The sequence below is a fragment of the Pinus tabuliformis genome, chromosome 3_1, assembly GCF_031772625.1.
Source record: "Pinus tabuliformis cultivar Carrire ecotype Pingquan chromosome 3_1, CPIR1, whole genome shotgun sequence".
Classification (NCBI taxonomy): domain Eukaryota; kingdom Viridiplantae; phylum Streptophyta; class Pinopsida; order Pinales; family Pinaceae; genus Pinus; species Pinus tabuliformis.
The window spans coordinates 416,867,701-416,885,208 of NC_142301.1; the positions used below are offsets into that span (position 1 = coordinate 416,867,701).

The 17,508-nt window shown below is 36.3% G+C and overlaps 1 pseudogene; it reads left to right on the top strand.

Annotated features, from left to right (window-relative positions):
- The first annotated feature begins 10,753 nt into the window (after positions 1-10,753).
- On the top strand, positions 10,754-12,278 carry LOC149187505 (F-box/kelch-repeat protein At1g80440 pseudogene; annotated as a pseudogene).
- The last annotated feature ends 5,230 nt before the right edge of the window (positions 12,279-17,508 follow it).

Sequence of the window (17,508 nt, forward strand, 5' to 3'; positions counted from 1 at the left end):
TCCTTCTAACCATGGGGTGTTCGTTAAAGCCAGCCTTGCGCTCTTGAGATCTGAAATTAACAGGGTCAGGAGAGACCTCTGTCGTTTCTCTCATGATCTTCTGGGTTTGCACTTGGAGCTTTCGAACTTGATCTCCCCCTCCCTGTGGGCCAGAATAGATGCATGTTCGGCATTAAAATCATTGCGTTTGGAGGAGATCAGGGGACAAAAGCAAGCTGCGAAGTTTCAGAGTCTAGCTCGGAAATCTACTGGTGGTGAATCAGCGGATGAGTTTTCCATGAGCCGCATTTCTGCTGGTCAAAAGTCGGCCCTCCGTTCTTGGGTGTCTTTCTCCTCTCCCGTAGCAGGTCAATGGACCTCTGGGGAGTGCTCTGCTGTTCCTTCGCCTCATCCCAGGCAGCCTACTCATTCTGTTTCGTATTCTATTTGCGAAGCGGAGGAATTTGGCTCGTCTGGGGTTGTTCGTTCGTCGGTTCAGGTTTCCAGGGCAGCAAGCGACTTGGTTGGCACTATGGTTCTAGTGTGCGCAGATCCCTCTGGTTCTCCAGCTCATCATAAGCGCAATGGTAGTGCTGCAGACGGAGAAGGTTTTGTCTCTCCTTCTCAAGATCAGGGTTCGATTAATCCTGATAGTGTTCATTTGTCCGCGTTCAAGTGGCCGTCTGTTTGCACGGGATCCATTGACCGGTGTGGTGACGTTGCCAGCCGTAAGTTAAGATCGCCGTTGAGCAGGCCTGGTCGTTTGCATCATTCTGTGGGCAGGAAGTCGTCTGTCTGCACGGGATCCGTTGACCGGTGTGTGACGTTGCCAGCCGTAAGTTAAGATCGTCGTTGAGCAGGCCTGGTCGTTTGCATCATTCTGTGGGCAGGAAGCCGTCTGTCCGCAAGGTTAATCCTTCCGGTGAGTGTGTTAAACCTGTGTTTAATAATTGCAGCGATTGTAATAATAATGATAACCATTATATTGATTACAATAACAACGAAAACGACAGTTTTAATAAGTTATATACGCATAGCAGTAGTAATTACAATAGTAAGAGCATTAATAAGAACATTTTACATAATAGTGATAGCGATGATAGGGCTGGTAGCAATCGTAATATTTACATTATTATTATGGATGATAGGTCTCATGAGGATCGTAAAAATTATAGCGATGACAATAACAACGAAAACGATAATTTTGATAAGTTATATACGCATCGCAGTAATAGTTACGATAGGAAGATCATTAATAAGAACGTTTTACATAATAGTGATACCGTTAATATAAATGATGCGGATAGGAATTGTAATATTAACATTAGTATAATGGATGATAAGAATCGTAATATTAACTTTGGTGTGGATAGTAATAAAATTGAGTCTTATGATTATAATGCTAACAATAATATTAATGGTTTATTATTTAGTTGTAATATTAATAATAATATTAACTGTAATATCATAGGTGAGGATAATAACATGATTCTTGTTAACAATAACAATGATAATATTATTAATTATTCATATATGGATAATAACAACAAGAATAATAATAATAGTAAGAATTACAATATTTATAATGTTATACAGGAGAATAATAATAATAGGATGAATAATATTCATTCTATTAATAGTATGAATGATGTTGGTTCGGATAATAGTTTGAGTGTGGACCCGGTTATTCCTCCCCCCTCTTCCCGGAATAATAAGGTTGTTAACCTTTCTAGTTTTTCTTTCTCCCCTTCTGTTTTTAGCCTTCTAAGCAATGGTTTGAACTTTTCCCTTGCCCCTAGAAGCATCCCGGTGGACGACATTATTTGCGACGTAGAATTCAGGATCAGAGATCTTCCGGACAATATCAAGGACACTATTAGACAGGATTGTGCTGTCATCCTTAGAAAGGCTAAGCCCCCTCGGAAGAACCTCAACAATGAGGAATTCTCTGCCCTGAAATCCTTAAATCAGAATGAAGATATTGTCGTTCTGAAGGTTGATAAAGGAGGGGCTACGGTCATCCTTGACAAGGATGATTACCGTAAGAAGATGTTAGATCATCTTCACAATAGTGGCAGTTATAAAAAATTGCCCAAGAACCCTCTAAAGAAGATTTCTAGGACAGTGGCTCTCGCCATCAAGTCTAGTGGCTCAGTGAGTTCCCTGAGCCACAAACTCATTGAGAGCAGTCCCATTACTCCTAGGATCTATGGGTTACCTAAGATCCACAAGGAAGGGGCCCCTCTAAGGCCTATCGTCAACACCATTGGTGGTCCTACCTACCTTCTTGCTAAGCTCCTTGCCCTTAAACTTAAGCCCCTTGTCGGTCGCACTGAGTCCTTCGCTAAGGACTCTGCTTCCTTCATTAAGGAGCTTAAGGACATTAGGCTGGACCCTGAGGACATTCTCGTCAGCTTTGATGTGGTCTCTCTTTATACTTGCATCCCTATAAAGGAGGCCTTGGAAGTGATCTATCGCCTAACAGATCCCGATATCGCGCATCTGGTTGAGATCTGTCTCACTTCCACTTTCTTCTGTTTCGAGGGTGAATTCTTTGAACAGACTTGTGGTGTTGCCATGGGCTCCCCCCTTTCCCTGATTGTTGCGAATCTTTTTATATAAGATTTCGAAGCCAAAGCTTTGGCCTCGGCTCGTCTCCTTCCCAACCTTTGGAAAAGGTATGTGGATGACACTAACGTCATCTGGTCCCATGGCCAAGAGGAGCTGGATCACTTCTTCAATCACCTCAACGGTCAGTCCTCTGCCAGTTCACCATGGAGAAAGAGGTCAATAGTTGCCTCCCCTTCCTGGATATTCTTATTTCTAAGAATAAGGACGGCTATCTCTCCCACTCTGTGTTCCGGAATAAAACGCATACTAAGTAGTATCTTCATGCCGATTCTCATCATTTCCCTACTCAAAAGATGGGTGTCCTTAACACCCTCGCTACTCGTGCCCTCAGGATTTCTGATAATGAGAGCTTTGATAAGGAGAGATCCCATCTCCTTGATGTCTTTGTGGAAAATGGATATAGTAGGCGCCTAGGTCGGAAGGCTTTCCTTAAAGCATCTAGAAATGCAGTTATTAGGAAAGAACCTAAGGAACGTCGACCAGGTGTCCACCTTCCATATGTCCAAGGAACCACGGATAGGATTGCTCGGATCCTTAAAAGGTATAATATTCCCTCTTCCTTTAGACCCCTCAAAACTATTCGTAATTCCCTCCGATCGGTTAAAGATCCCGTTAACCCCAAGGACATGAAGGGTGTCTACTTGATCCCTTGTTCTTGTGGGACCCCCTACATCGGGGAAACAGGGCGCTCCATCCATCAGAGGATTTGCGAACATGCAGCTGACCTAAAACATGGGAGAACCAAGTCTTCAGCGCTGGCAGAGCATGTGGATAAGACCAAGCATCACGTTTGTATTGAGGAGGCTAAGGTTATTGCCAAGGTTGCCCAGTTCCATCATCGGAAACTCAAGGAAGCTATTGAGGTCGAAAGAAGGCCTAACAATCTTAATTGAGATGACGGCTGGAAGATCAGTAGATGTTGGATCCCTGCCCTTTCTTCTTAGTCTCCCCCCCTCTTTCATCTTTTTTCGCTTTTGTCGTTCCCCTAGAGCCTTCCTATCTCCTATGGTTTATCCATTTGGCTCTCGACTCTTTCCAGGCCTTCTCCTGTTTATTTTGTGTCGCTCCTTTTTCCCGTATTGATATTGGTATCTATTATTATAGCTAATATTTATTTACTTATTATTATTATTATTATTGTTATTATTATTATTATATATATATATATATATATATATATATATATATATATATATATATATATATATATATATTTAATTAATTATTTATTAACGAATATATATTATTATTTTGCTTATTTTTATTGGAGAGTCATCCCCCTTTCCCTAATTATTATTGTTATAACAAATATTTATTTACTTATGTTTTTATTATTATTATTTATTTATTTGTTCTTCGTAACTAATTTTTATATATATTATTGTTATTTTATTATATACTAATTTTATTTATCTATTAAGGAATATATATTATTATTATTATTTTATTATTTTTCGTCACTCATTTTTATATATTGTTAGTATTGGTAATTTATCTATTTATTAACGGATATATATCATTGTTATTTTCTTATTAGTATTTACTTTATTATTTCTTTTATAAATAATTTATATATATTATTATTTTTTTTTATTTTTATATAGATTTTTATCTATTTATTTATTTATCTAGCGAATATATATTATTATTATTTATTTATTTGCTAATTTGTATTATTATTTTTTATTTTATTTAATTACATTTACCTTGTTTATAAATAAGTTAGGTCTAACTAATTCCCATTTAATAATTTTTTTTTAATTATTAATTTATACATTTTAACTAATTATTAAAGTAAACCCCTTCTTAAATTATTTCATTTATATAATTATATATTTATATATAGTTATGGTCATTACTATCTTCCTTGAAATAATCAATTTGACTTTTTGACTGTCCCTAAGTCAAAGCTAGCCGTTAATCTAGATAGTTGTTGGAGGCCCTGCTCATACTATTTAACACGCAAAGCTGGATCTGTTTCTTCAACTTGTCATGACGATGAGCTACACTTGCTGGCTCGAAACGCGTCGACAAAGGTCTTTCTATATGTGATTTACGCCGAAGCTCTTCTTATAACTACTAATAATAATAATAATTTATTTATTTAAATTAATTCATAATTATTATATATATATATATATATATATATATATATATATATATATATATATATATAATTTAGTCTCAGTGGACGGTAACTACCATCATCATCATATATATATATATATATATATATATATATATATAGATTAATTAAAATCATAATGGTTAGTTTATTTTTAATTATTATTATTTATGGAAATTAGTTAAAAATATATAAAATAATTTTAATGGTTGATTAAAGAAGTAATATATATATATATATATATTCTAATTAAAGTTATAATATTAGGCTATTAGGATAAAAGTTAGGATTAATAAAATAATTTTAATGGTTAGATTAAAAAGATAATTTATTTATTTACTTAAATTATTTAATAATTATTATATATATTAAAATCATAATAATAGGTTGAGACTTTTCATTTATTAATTTAATAATAATTTATAAAGGTTAGTTTAAAAAAGTAATTTAATAGTTTATTTATTAATAATCAAATATATATATTATAAAAATTATAAAGTTAGGATAAAATACTATATAAATAAATAGAATAATTCAAAGGTGAGTTTAGAAAGGTAATTTATTTATTTAATTAAATTATTTATTAAATATTGTTAATGATGCATATATACATATATATTCTAACTAAAAAAAAGAGGAGGGGGCAGAAAAACCGACTAAGAAGAGAGTGTTGGAATCCAACACCTACTGATTTTCCAACCATCATCTCTATTGAGATTGCTCGGCTTCTTTTCAATCTCGATAGCTTCCCTCAATTTACGATGGTGGAACTGAGCAACTTTGGCAACAACCTTGGCTTCTTCAATATACACTTGATGCTTGGTCTTTTCCACATGCTCAGCGAATGCTGAAGACTTGGATCTCCCATGTCTTAGGTCGGCCGCATGTTCGTAGATCCTTTGACGGATGGAGCGCTCTGTTTCCCCAATATAGGGGGTCCCACAAGAACAAGGGATCAAGTAGACACCCTTCATGTCTTTAGGGTTAACGGGATCTTTCACCGATCAGAGGGATTTGCGAATGGTGTTGAGGGGCCTAAAGGTTGAGGGAATATCATACCTTTTAAGGATCTGAGCAATCTTGTTTGTGGTTCCTTGAACATAGGGAAGATGGACACCTAGACGCCGCTCTTTTGGCTCTTTCTTAATTAACGCGTTTTTAGAGGCTTTATGCAAAGCCTTCTGACCCAGGCGTCTACTATATCCATTCTCCACAAAGACATTAAGGAGATGGGATCTCTCCTTATCAAAGCTCTCACAATCAGAGATCCTAAGGGCACGAGTAGCGAGGGTGCTAAGAACACCAAACTTTTGAGCAGGGAAATGATGGGAATCGGCATGAAGATACTGCTCAGTATGTGTTTTCTTTCGGAACACAGAATGGGAGAGAAAACCATCTTTATTCCGAGATATAAGAATATCCAGAAAAGGGAGGCAATCATTGACCTCTTTTTCCATGGTGAACTTAATGGCAGAGGACCAACAGTTGAGGTGATTAAAGAAACGATCCAACTCCTCCGGGCCATGGGGCCAAATGACATTAGTGTCATTCACATACCTTTTCCAAAGCTTAGGAAGAAGACGAGATGAGGATAAAGCTTAGGCTTCGAAATCTTCCATAAAAAGATTCGCAACAATAGGGGAAAGAGGGGAACCCATGGCAGCACCACAAGTCTGCTCAAAGAATTCACCCTCGAAATAGAAGAACGTGGAAGTGAGACAGATCTCTACCAGATGCGCGGTATCGGGATTTGTTAGGCGATAGATCACTTCCAAGGCCTCCTTTATAGGTATGCAAGTATAAAGGGAGACCACATCAAAGTTGACGAGAATGTCCTCCGGGCTAAGCTTAATATCCTTAAGCTCCTTAATGAAGGATGCAGAGTCTTTCACAAAGGACTCAGTGCGGCCAATCAGGGGCTTAAGTTTAAGGGCAAGGAACTTAGCCAGAAGATAGGTTGGACCGCCAATGGTGTTGACGATAGGCCTCAGAGGGGCCTGAGTCCTTCGTGAAAGACTTTGCATCCTTCATTAAGGAGCTTAAGGATATTAAGCTTAATATCCTTACGATGAACCACACTAGTTGGTTCGAAACGCGTCGACAAATGTTTGTCTACATGTGATTTACGCCGAAGTTATTCTTGCAAATATTATGGATCACAGAAGCCTCAATTCAACTATAGATATTAAGCTTAGCCCGGAGGACATTCTCGTCAGCTTTGACGTGGTCTCCCTTTATACTTGCATACCTATAAAGGAGGCCTTGGAAGTGATCTATCGCCTAACAGATCCCGATACCGCGCATCTGGTAGAGATCTGTCTCACTTCCACGTTCTTCTGTTTCGAGGGTGAATTCTTTGAGCAGTCTTGAGGTGTTGCCATGGGTTCCCCTCTTTCCCCTATTGTTGCGAATCTTTTTATGGAAGATTTCGAAGCCTAAGCTTTATCCTCATCTCGTCTTCTTCCTAAGCTTTGGAAAAGGTATGTGGATGACACTAATGTCATCTGGCCCCATGGCCCAGAGGAGTTGGATCGTTTCTTTAATCACCTCAACAGCCGGTCCTCTGCCATTAAGTTCACCATGGAAAAAGAGGTCAATGGTTGCCTCCCTTTCCTGGATATTCTTATATCTCAGAATAAAGATGGCTTTCTCTCCCACTATGTGTTCCGAAAGAAAACACATACTGAGCAGTATCTTCATGCCGATTCCCATCATTTCCCTGCTCAAAAGTTTGGTGTTCTTAGCACCCTCGCTACTCGTGCCCTTAGGATCTCTGATTGTGAGAGCTTTGATAAGGATAGATCCCATCTCCTTAATGTCTTTGTGGAGAATGGATATAGTAGACGCCTGGGTCAGAAGGCTTTCCATAAAGCCTCTAAAAATGCGTTAATTAAGAAAGAGCTAAAAGAGCAGCGTCTAGGTGTCCATCTTCCCTATGTTCAAGGAACCACAGATAAGATTTCTCGGATCCTTAAAAGGTATGATATTCCCTCAACCTTTAGGCCCCTCAACACCATTCGCAAATCCCTCCGATCAGTGAAAGATCCTGTTAACCCTAAAGAAATGAAGGGTGTCTACTTGATCCCTTGTTCTTGTGGGACCCCCTATATTGGGGAAACAGGGCGCTCCATCCGTCAAAGGATCTGCGAACATGCGGCCGACCTAAGACATGGGAGATCCAAGTCTTCAGCATTAGCTGAGCATGTGGAAAAGACCAAGCATCAGGTGTGTATTGAGGAAGCCAAGGTTGTTGCCAAAGTTGCTCAATTCCACCATCGTAAATTGAGGGAAGCTATCGAGATTGAAAAGAAGCCGAGTAATCTCAATAGAGATGATGGCTGGAAAATCAGTAGGTGTTGGATTCGAGCACTCTCTTCTTAGTCGGTTTTTCTGCCCCCTCCTCTTTTTTTAGTTAGAATACATATGTATATATGCATCATTAACAATATTTAATAAATAATTTAATTAAATAAATCAATTACCTTTTTAAACTAACCTTTGAATGATTCTATTTATTTATATAGTATTTTATCCTAACTTTATAATTTTTATAATATATATATTTGATTATTAATAAATAAACTATTAAATTACTTTTTTAAACTAAACTAAATAAATTACTTTTTTAATTATTATTAAATTAATAAATGAAAAGTTTCAACATGTTATTATGATTTTAATATATATATATATATATATATATATATATAATAATTTAAGTAAATAAATAAATTATATTTTTAATCTAACCATTAAAATTATTTTATTAATCTTAACTTTGATCTTAATAACCTAATATTATAACTCTTTATATATATATATATATATATATATATATATATATATATAATTTAAATAAAAATAAATTACTTCTTTAATCAACCATTAAAATTATTTTATATATTTGTAACTAATTTCCATAAATAATAATAATTAAAAATAAACTAACCATTATGATTTTAATTTATATATATAATAATTATGAATTAATTTAAATAAATAAATAAATTTTTATTATTTTTTTATTTTTATTTTTTTATTTATTTTTATTTTTTTAATTAACCATTGAAATTATTTTACTTATTAATCCTAACTTTTATTTTATTAACCTAATATTAATAAGGTTAATATGCTTAGGTTTCTGTTGTACAAACACAAAAATCAGTAACATAGACTATCATAGACTTCTTAAGCTAGCTTTAAATTCTAGCCAAAACTACCTAAGGCTCAATCGAGGATGGCATAAAGACACAAGGGCCTGGTTAAACTATTGGGAGATGAACGAAAATGATGCATTGCAAAACATAAATAACATTAAAGATATTGTTACTTCTAAGTTGAAAGAAAAAATGTGGTGTGAGAAAGACTTAGAGGCTAAAAGAAAATTAAGTTATTATAAGAAAGTCATCAACCCCACCCTAGAAGATCAAAAGTATCTCTCTATTTTAACTAGCTCAAAGAAGAAAATTAATATAGCAAAGATTAAAACAAATTCTCATGAGCTCCATAGTGAAACAGGTCATTGGGCAGTTCCTAAAACGCCATGGACGGAAAGGATCTGCCATATATGTGAGAATAGGAACATCGAGGATGAAAACCACTTCCTCTTAGAGTGCCCAGCGTATAACCACATTAGATCTCAGTTTCACAATCTTTGACCTTCCTAGCCTTTTACAATGTCAAAATTATAGTGAGCTCAGGAGGCTTCTCTCCAAGCTTTTTGAGCATAGGAATAAAATCTTAAATCAAAATAGATAATTTGTTTCCGATAGACCATTATTTGGTCTCAGCGGACGTTAACCACCATCATCATCATCATCATTAATTTAAATAATTAATTAAATTTCTTTTTAAACCAACCATTAATATTTATTTATTTATGTATTTTTACCTAATTTAACTTATTTCCATAAATAATATTAAGATAAATTATAATAAAAATAATAATAATAATAAATTAATAAATATTAATTAGACCTGGGCCCTAAGGTCAAAATTAACCGTTAGTCAATTTAGCCATTGGAGACTTTGCTCAGACTATTTATCATGCGGATCTGTCTCTTTAACTTGTCCTGACCATGAACCACACTAATTGGTTCGAAACGCGTCGATAAATGTTTGTCTACATGTGATTTAAGCCGAAGTTATTCTTTCAACTATTATAGATCACAAAAGCTTCAATTCAAGTATTTTTATTCTTTATGATAATATTTTTTTATTGTATTTCATTCTTCAATTTATACCTTACCACGTTTCCTTTGCAACATGTGGTACAAATGCTAATATAATTTAATTTTAAAATTACACATTAAAATTAGATATTAAATTCATATATTGAAAATTTTGAAAATTGAAATTTTAAGAAGTGTATATTTGAACCAACACATACTCAAACTTCTCAGACAGGATATTTGAACCTAACACGTACTGAAACTGCCATGTATCTTTATTATCAATAAAATACAACAAAATTTTAATAATATAATTTAATTTTAAAATTACAAATTAAAATTATATATTAAATTCATATATTGAAAATTTTAACAATTGAAATTTTAAAGAGGATATACTCAACACATACTCATACTCAAACTTATCAAAGAGGATATGTGAACCAACACGTACTCAAACTGTCACGTATCTAGATAATTAAAAAAAATGGCTTGTCCACATGGTGGGTGCCTTTGTTCCATGTGGCTGTCAGTACTATCCGCATGGCGAAGAATTTGGTTGAGATTAGTACTTCCTATCCAATACTCAGATACCCCTCACATGTTTAGCCCGGACTACACGCGGCAGCAGATCCAATGGTAACCGGCAAAGAATGTGGGGCGAAAAGCCGCGGAATATTGTTTATCAAGTACTTTTTCTCCGGGTGTCGACCTAAGATTCCGCTGCCTGGAACAGTTCTAGAAGAAAAACTAACTGTCATCACCGTGAGTTGCCGTTACGACTTTTAAAACGAAAAGTAAACGGGCTTGATCGTCGCTTGCTTACTGTAATCCCGATTTCGCATGTTTCTGAGCCACTTTACCCGGCATAACCCCGTTTATTTGCACGACTTTTATGTTTCTTCTTCCGGGTTCTTTCGCGATGCGCCTGGGAAAAGTTCCCGTTATCGCAAGGTGGGCTATCTATATTTATTCATACAATTCATTCGTTTTGGGCATAGTTAAACTGTTAAACAGTCGCTCTGGGGATAGTTAAACAGTTTCGAATCTCTTTGATTTTCTTATCGGTGGCCTGGTTTTATAATTCGGAGGGTTCTGTGTTCGGATTATGGAGATTATTCCTAATATTCCAGATGAAATCGGTCGAGAGTGCTTGCTCAGAGTATCTTACAAGTCACATGACAAGCTCAAAGCCGTGTGCAGAAGCTGGGAGGCTACGTTGAGTAGCCCGCGATTCTATGAGGACAGAAAGATCTCTGGGAATAGCGAGCAGTTGATATGTTTGATTCAGGCCCTTCCTCAAAGGGAGTTTGTTGAAGTTAAGTGGCAGGGCGCCCCTGCTTATGGGCTCACTCTGTGTGACCCGCTGCAGGGTACCTGGGATAGACTCCCTTCGATTCCCCAATTTCCCAAAGGGATTCCCCTTTTCTGTCACTGTGTTTGGGTGAATCAGAAATTGGTTATGATCGGGGGATGGCATCCCTCCAACTGGAAGGTGTTGAACTCTGTTTTTATCTATGACTTTGCGTCCGGTACATGGCGCCAGGGAGCCGATATGCCCAGGGTTCGATCCTTTTTCGCCTGCTCTGTTTCACCCAATGGGCTTATTTATGTTGCCGGAGGACATGATGACAATAAAAACGCTCTGCGGGTTGCAGAGGCTTATGATGTGGAAGAAGACAAGTGGGAAATTCTGCCCCCAATGAGCCAAGAGCGAGACGAATGCCAGGGAGTCTTTATGGATGGAAAATTCACCGTGATAAGCGGGTATGCCACGGAGTCTCAGGGTCGATTCGAGAAGAGTGCGGAAGTATATGATCCTAGTACAGGACTTTGGAGCAAATTGGTGAATATGTGGAGCACCGGTGGATGTCCCAGGTCGTGCGTGATGGCATTCGGGCGTCTGTATTTCTTCCATAAACAACAAGTGATGTCCTATAACAGTAAGGAGAACGTCTGGGAAGTGGTGGCATCTCTTCCTGTAGGGATGCAGATTGTTACTTGCGCAACAGTGTGGCGTGACAAGATATTCGTGAGCGGTTCTGCTTGCAGCGGTGCGGGTCAACTGTCTTACATGTTCGACAACTCAGGGAAGTGGGTTCCCATTGAGAGGCCCCAAGACTTTGGGGGATTTGTTCAATCTGCAACATCGGTAGAGATGTGAGCTTCTTATGCTCACTGCACATAGTTTTGTAATTATTAGCGTGCAGGGGGGATAGTTTTGTAATTATTAGCGTGCAGGGGGGATTATGTGAAAACAACACTGTACAGGGATCGGGCATAAGAATTCAGTTTAATGTGTTGGAACAAATAATGCATTTGTGGAATTTCAAGACTGAAAAATAATTCAAAATCTATATATGGCTAAACAATTCTCTTGTCTTGAGGCTCTGAAACCATAAAAGTCCTTTTTTTATTCAAATCTTTGCAATTTAAAAAATGTAAGTCGAGGGGGAAATTGTCATTCAAGCCAGAGTAGGAATTTCAAATCTGAAATATCCATTAATTTCGGTAAGAATTTCAAATCTGAAATAATATAAAATACCCATTAGTTTCTGCAACTACAGCATTGTTTTGACTATTTTAATAAAGAATATGGACTAGAATGGAAATTTTTTAGCTGAGAAAATCAAGTAATAACTAGCGATTTACCCTTCAAATACCCATTCCATCCCTGCTCATGCCATCTTTACATCTTCATCTAGATGGTAGACTTTACATCTTCATTGCAGATTTATAAAATGTAAAGACCATTTTAATAAAGAATATTGACTAGAATGGAAATTTTTTAGCTGAGAAAATCAAGTAATAATTAGCCATTTACACTTCAAATACCCATTCCATTCCTGCTCATCCCATCTTTACATCTTCGTCTAGATTGTAGACTTTACATTTTCATCTAAATTGTTGACTTTTAAAATGTAAAGGCCATTGACTAGAATGGAAATTTTTTAACTGAGAAAATCAACTAATAACTAGTAATTTACCATTCAAATACCCATTCCATCCTTGCTCATGCCATCTTTACATCTAGATTGTAGACTTTACATCTTCATCTAGATTGTAGATTTTTAAAATGTAAAGAATAACATTTCTAAAATGTAAAGAATAGGAGTGAGTTGTTTGACTTAGCTATTGTACTTCAGATCTTTGGAATATTCTGAGATACTCTGTAAAGTAACGAGTACCACAGGCCACATGCTGCTACATCAGCGGTGAGGAACAAATAGCACTTCTAGAGGCCATTCTACATCAGCGGTGAGGAAGTAATAGAATTTCTAGAAGCACTTATTGTAAATATCCATGCCATCCACTTATCTCCACCTTTCACCGACTGACCCGCTCAGACCGAGGAATTAATAGAATTTCTGGATGCACTTATTATAAATATCCATGCCATCTATTTATCTCCACCTCTCACCGACTGACCCTCTCAGGCTGAGGAATTAATAGGATTTCTGGATGCACTTATTGTCAATATCCATGCCATCTATTTATCTCCACCTTTCACCGACTGACCCCTCTCAGACAGCAGTTTATGAGTTTTTTTTCTATCCATGTGTCAGAGATATGTCATTTTAATGGTGAGCTAGCGGAAGTTTGTCTAAAAGGGTTCTGTAAAGATACATAACTTTTTCTTCTTTTGAAAACATGACCTTATAATGTATAAAGCACTTTGAGTTGGTAAAGTAAAATTGCATCCCTTTTAAATTTCTATTTCATTGTTCAAATTACATACAAACATCTTCACGCAAGTGGAGAAAACCCAAACTGGGAATGAAAACCAAAACAGGGAACATGAAAAAGCAAATGGGAAGATATAAATATGGTAGTGTTTTTTCTAATCGATTATAAATACCAAAATAAATTCCAGAGTTTAGAATTGGTGATAGGTTTAAAATAGTTAAATTAAATATAATAATGGTTTATTGGTTTATTTTGGTAAAAATTGTTGAAATCATAAATTTGAGTTGTGAATTTTCTATAAATTTAACATTGAAATGGTTTTTCATATTGTTAAATTTATATATATAAACAAAAACTAATTTTATACTATCAAGATTTAAATAATATTTTTTCTTTAAATTTCAACTAAAATCTCAAAATATATAAGGTTTACACAACACATTAAGTATAAAGCACTTCAAAACTAGAAAGTATGGAAAGTCATTTGGTACTCATAAATTACAGATAACAGTTAACGAAGGCCTCGTCTATCGATGGGAATTGAGGATGGTCAAAAGTTGCCAGAATCTGATCAATTTTTTTTTTCAAATTGGTAGTAGTAGCAGTTTTTGAATCATGTTTTTGATTGTAGAAATTGATTCAGCACCATCAAAAGTCTCTCAAACACCCAAAATTTTGAAGTTTAACAATTATAACTTTAATTTACAAAATTCCCCAAATTTTATCAAAATTTTCATAACTTTCAAAATTTCCAGGGTGATTAGACTCCGGCTTAAGGAATCTGGAAAATTAGAGTAAATTCCATTGTTTCAAAACATATTTTGTCGGCGTTAAGGAATCTGGAGAGTTCTAGTACATTCCATTGTTTCAAAACCTATTTTGTCCGTAATCCATGTGAGATGGGAAAGGAAATAAAAATTGACGTTGTAATGTCGTGCACTCTTGGGCCTTGATTCAAGGACGTGACCCGCGGGTAATGAGTGTCGGTAACGATAAATACCATGGGCTGCAGGGTCCACTGTCCATGTGAAATACGTGGAGCACCATGGGCATTGGCAATGCAAAAAAAGGAATGAGTGTCGGTAAAGAGAAATACCATGGGAGGCAGGGTCCACCGTCCATGTGAAATACATACCGCAGTATGGGCATAGGCAATGCAAAAACGCAAGCGATGACGATAATGTTATTATATGTGACGCTCATGTAAACGTTATTCTCCCCTATAAAGATAAGAAAGGAGATTTTCACTTTTGTAGATTCTTTCCCTCACCCCATTTTTCACTTTTTCCATCAACCTCTCCATGATTGGTTGAAGGTGAATAAAGTGCAAGTATGCTAGACAAGGAGAGGGTGAATAGAGTTGGAGATGGAAAAGAGATCACTAGTTCATATACTAAATTATTATTATTAATAAATAATAATAATATATTTTTAAATGGAGGTTTTTTTAATAGAGTTAATAATATATTTTTAAATGGAGGTTTTTTTAATAGAGTTAATTTGAAATTTATAATTATTATTATTAATAAATAATAATAATATATTTTTAAATGGAGGTTTTTTTAATAGAGTTAATTTGAAATTTATTCGTTGGAATTATTACATATAGATGGTTATTTTCAATTTTTTGAAATAAATAGTGCGGTTTATTTTTAATGATCCAACCAAAGGAATATATAGGAAGGAATCTTAAGAACTAAAGGTTTAAGGGTTAAGATTTTTTAGTTTTTAGGGTTCTTCCCTATTTATTTCTTCGCTTTATCTAGTTGTCTTGAAGATGAGACATGTTGGTGGTAAGTGATAGAGATCTTAATTTTTGAAAACTAGGGTCTTTTTTACTTCTCTGTTTTTTAGAGGAAGTGAAAAGGAGGCAAAGGTGGAGCTAGGGTTCCGAACAGGGAGCTGGTAACAATGGAGGGGCTAGGAGGGGGGAGCTCCACTCCCTCCTACAGTCATGCAGTAGCGAATAAAAACAAGGAGGTGGGTTCAAATCGATTCAAGAAACCAGTGCAGGAAGAAACTGAGAAGACAAGAACCAAAAAACGGAAAGCATCAAAACCCATGAACAGGAAGAGAATCACGAGGAAGTCGGAAGAGAGAAGAGAACATGAGACAACAGTCAGACAACTGAACACAAGACTGCGATAGGACTCTGGAAACCCAGGTCAACCATTAAACCCTGGGTGTCTTAAATATCCAACGCTACAGGCGCATAGGGATCACATGGCAGCTTACGCGGTCATATGCAAATTTATGGGAATATGGCCAACGGAGAAGGCATTGTACACATGGATAAGAAACCACTGGAAACCAAAGGGAGAAATAAACCTTCAACTTGGGTCTAAGGGTTTCTTCACAGTGGTTTACATGAACCTAGAGGATAAATATAGAGTGTTCGAAGGAGGACCATATTTCTATGCTGCTGCAGGCCTCTACATGTGACCATGGGTGATGAATTTTGTCCTAGAGCGAGAAACATTCACATCGATACCGGTATGGATTAGACTCTATTCCTTACCTTTAGATTATTGACTGCCTGAATCCTTAAAATCCATAGGTAATAAACTAGGTCATTTTTTAAAGATATCAGATGTGACTCTGCGAGGCAAATATACTTCCTTTTCCCACATATGTGTAGAAATGGACTTATCGGGAGCACTTCCAGATGAAATTATTCTAGAAGTATATGATGAAGAATGAGTGCAAGCGTGGACTATGAACATGTCCCATTCAGATGCCGTAAATGTCATGAACATGGGAACCTCTTTAGACACTGCCCAATCAACAAACTTGAGGACAATATAAAAACCAACACAGGAAAAGATTCAGAAGGCTTTACCAAGGTGGGAGGCAAAGGAAAAGGAGGGGGGAAAAGCACCAAAAGAAAACTAGCGAGGATAATCAACAAAGTCATAATAGTTTCAAAATTTTAGAAGAAGAAGGTGGGAACAATGGAACGGATAAGGCACCGAAGGATAATCCTGTAGAAAAGGAAAAAGATGACAACTGGAAGTCACACATGAGAACAAAAAACTAAAGGAGGATACGCATAGCACTATGGGACTTGGCAGGGACCATGAGATGACCCCAAGTGAAATAGCACAGAGGACCAGGAGCTATAAGAGATTCTTGAGAGGGAAAATCTTGATTTAGAAAAGTTCCTGGAGTAGGGATCCACCAAGGGTGTTGATTCTCTACCACAAGAGGAGTTTGACAGAGTGCAATAGCTCTTCCTATGGGGATCTCAAGCAAAGGCTGCTGAAGTCAAAAGAATCCATGACAACCAGGAAAATAGAGGGATAAAACCAATGAGGTAACATCAAGACACTCATTCAAGAACCCAGGTAGGAAAAGAGGAAGGAAGAGACAAAATGAGCTGCTGACAGAGTGTGGGAAACTCATGCTTAACTTAGGTAAGATGCAAGATCTTACTAGTTACTCATTTACAAACCTTTCATAATGAAGCTAACAACCTGGAACATTAGGGGTCTAGGAAGTAAAAGAAAACAAAGAAATCTCAGTAATAGAATAAAAGAAGAAAAACCATATATGGTGTTCATACAGGAAACAAAATGTTCAATGGACAAAATCAGAGAGATATATAGCAAATGGCTTATTAAGTACGAGTATCTAGAAGTTAAAGAAAAGAACAAAGTAAGAGGGATTCTCACCTTGTGGAATCCCCAGAAACTTGGAATCTTGGATGCTGAAGCATCTAGGAACTACCTTTCAATGGTTATCCAACCTTTGGGTGACAAGGAACGCTATATGATCACTAATGTCTATGGTCCTCAAAAACTTGAAGACAAACTTTGGTTTCTCAACTCATTGGAGAAGCTGAGAGAAAGACATCCTACTATGCCCTAGATTCTGGGAGGGGACTTCAACATGATTCGATCTCTTACAGAAGAAAAA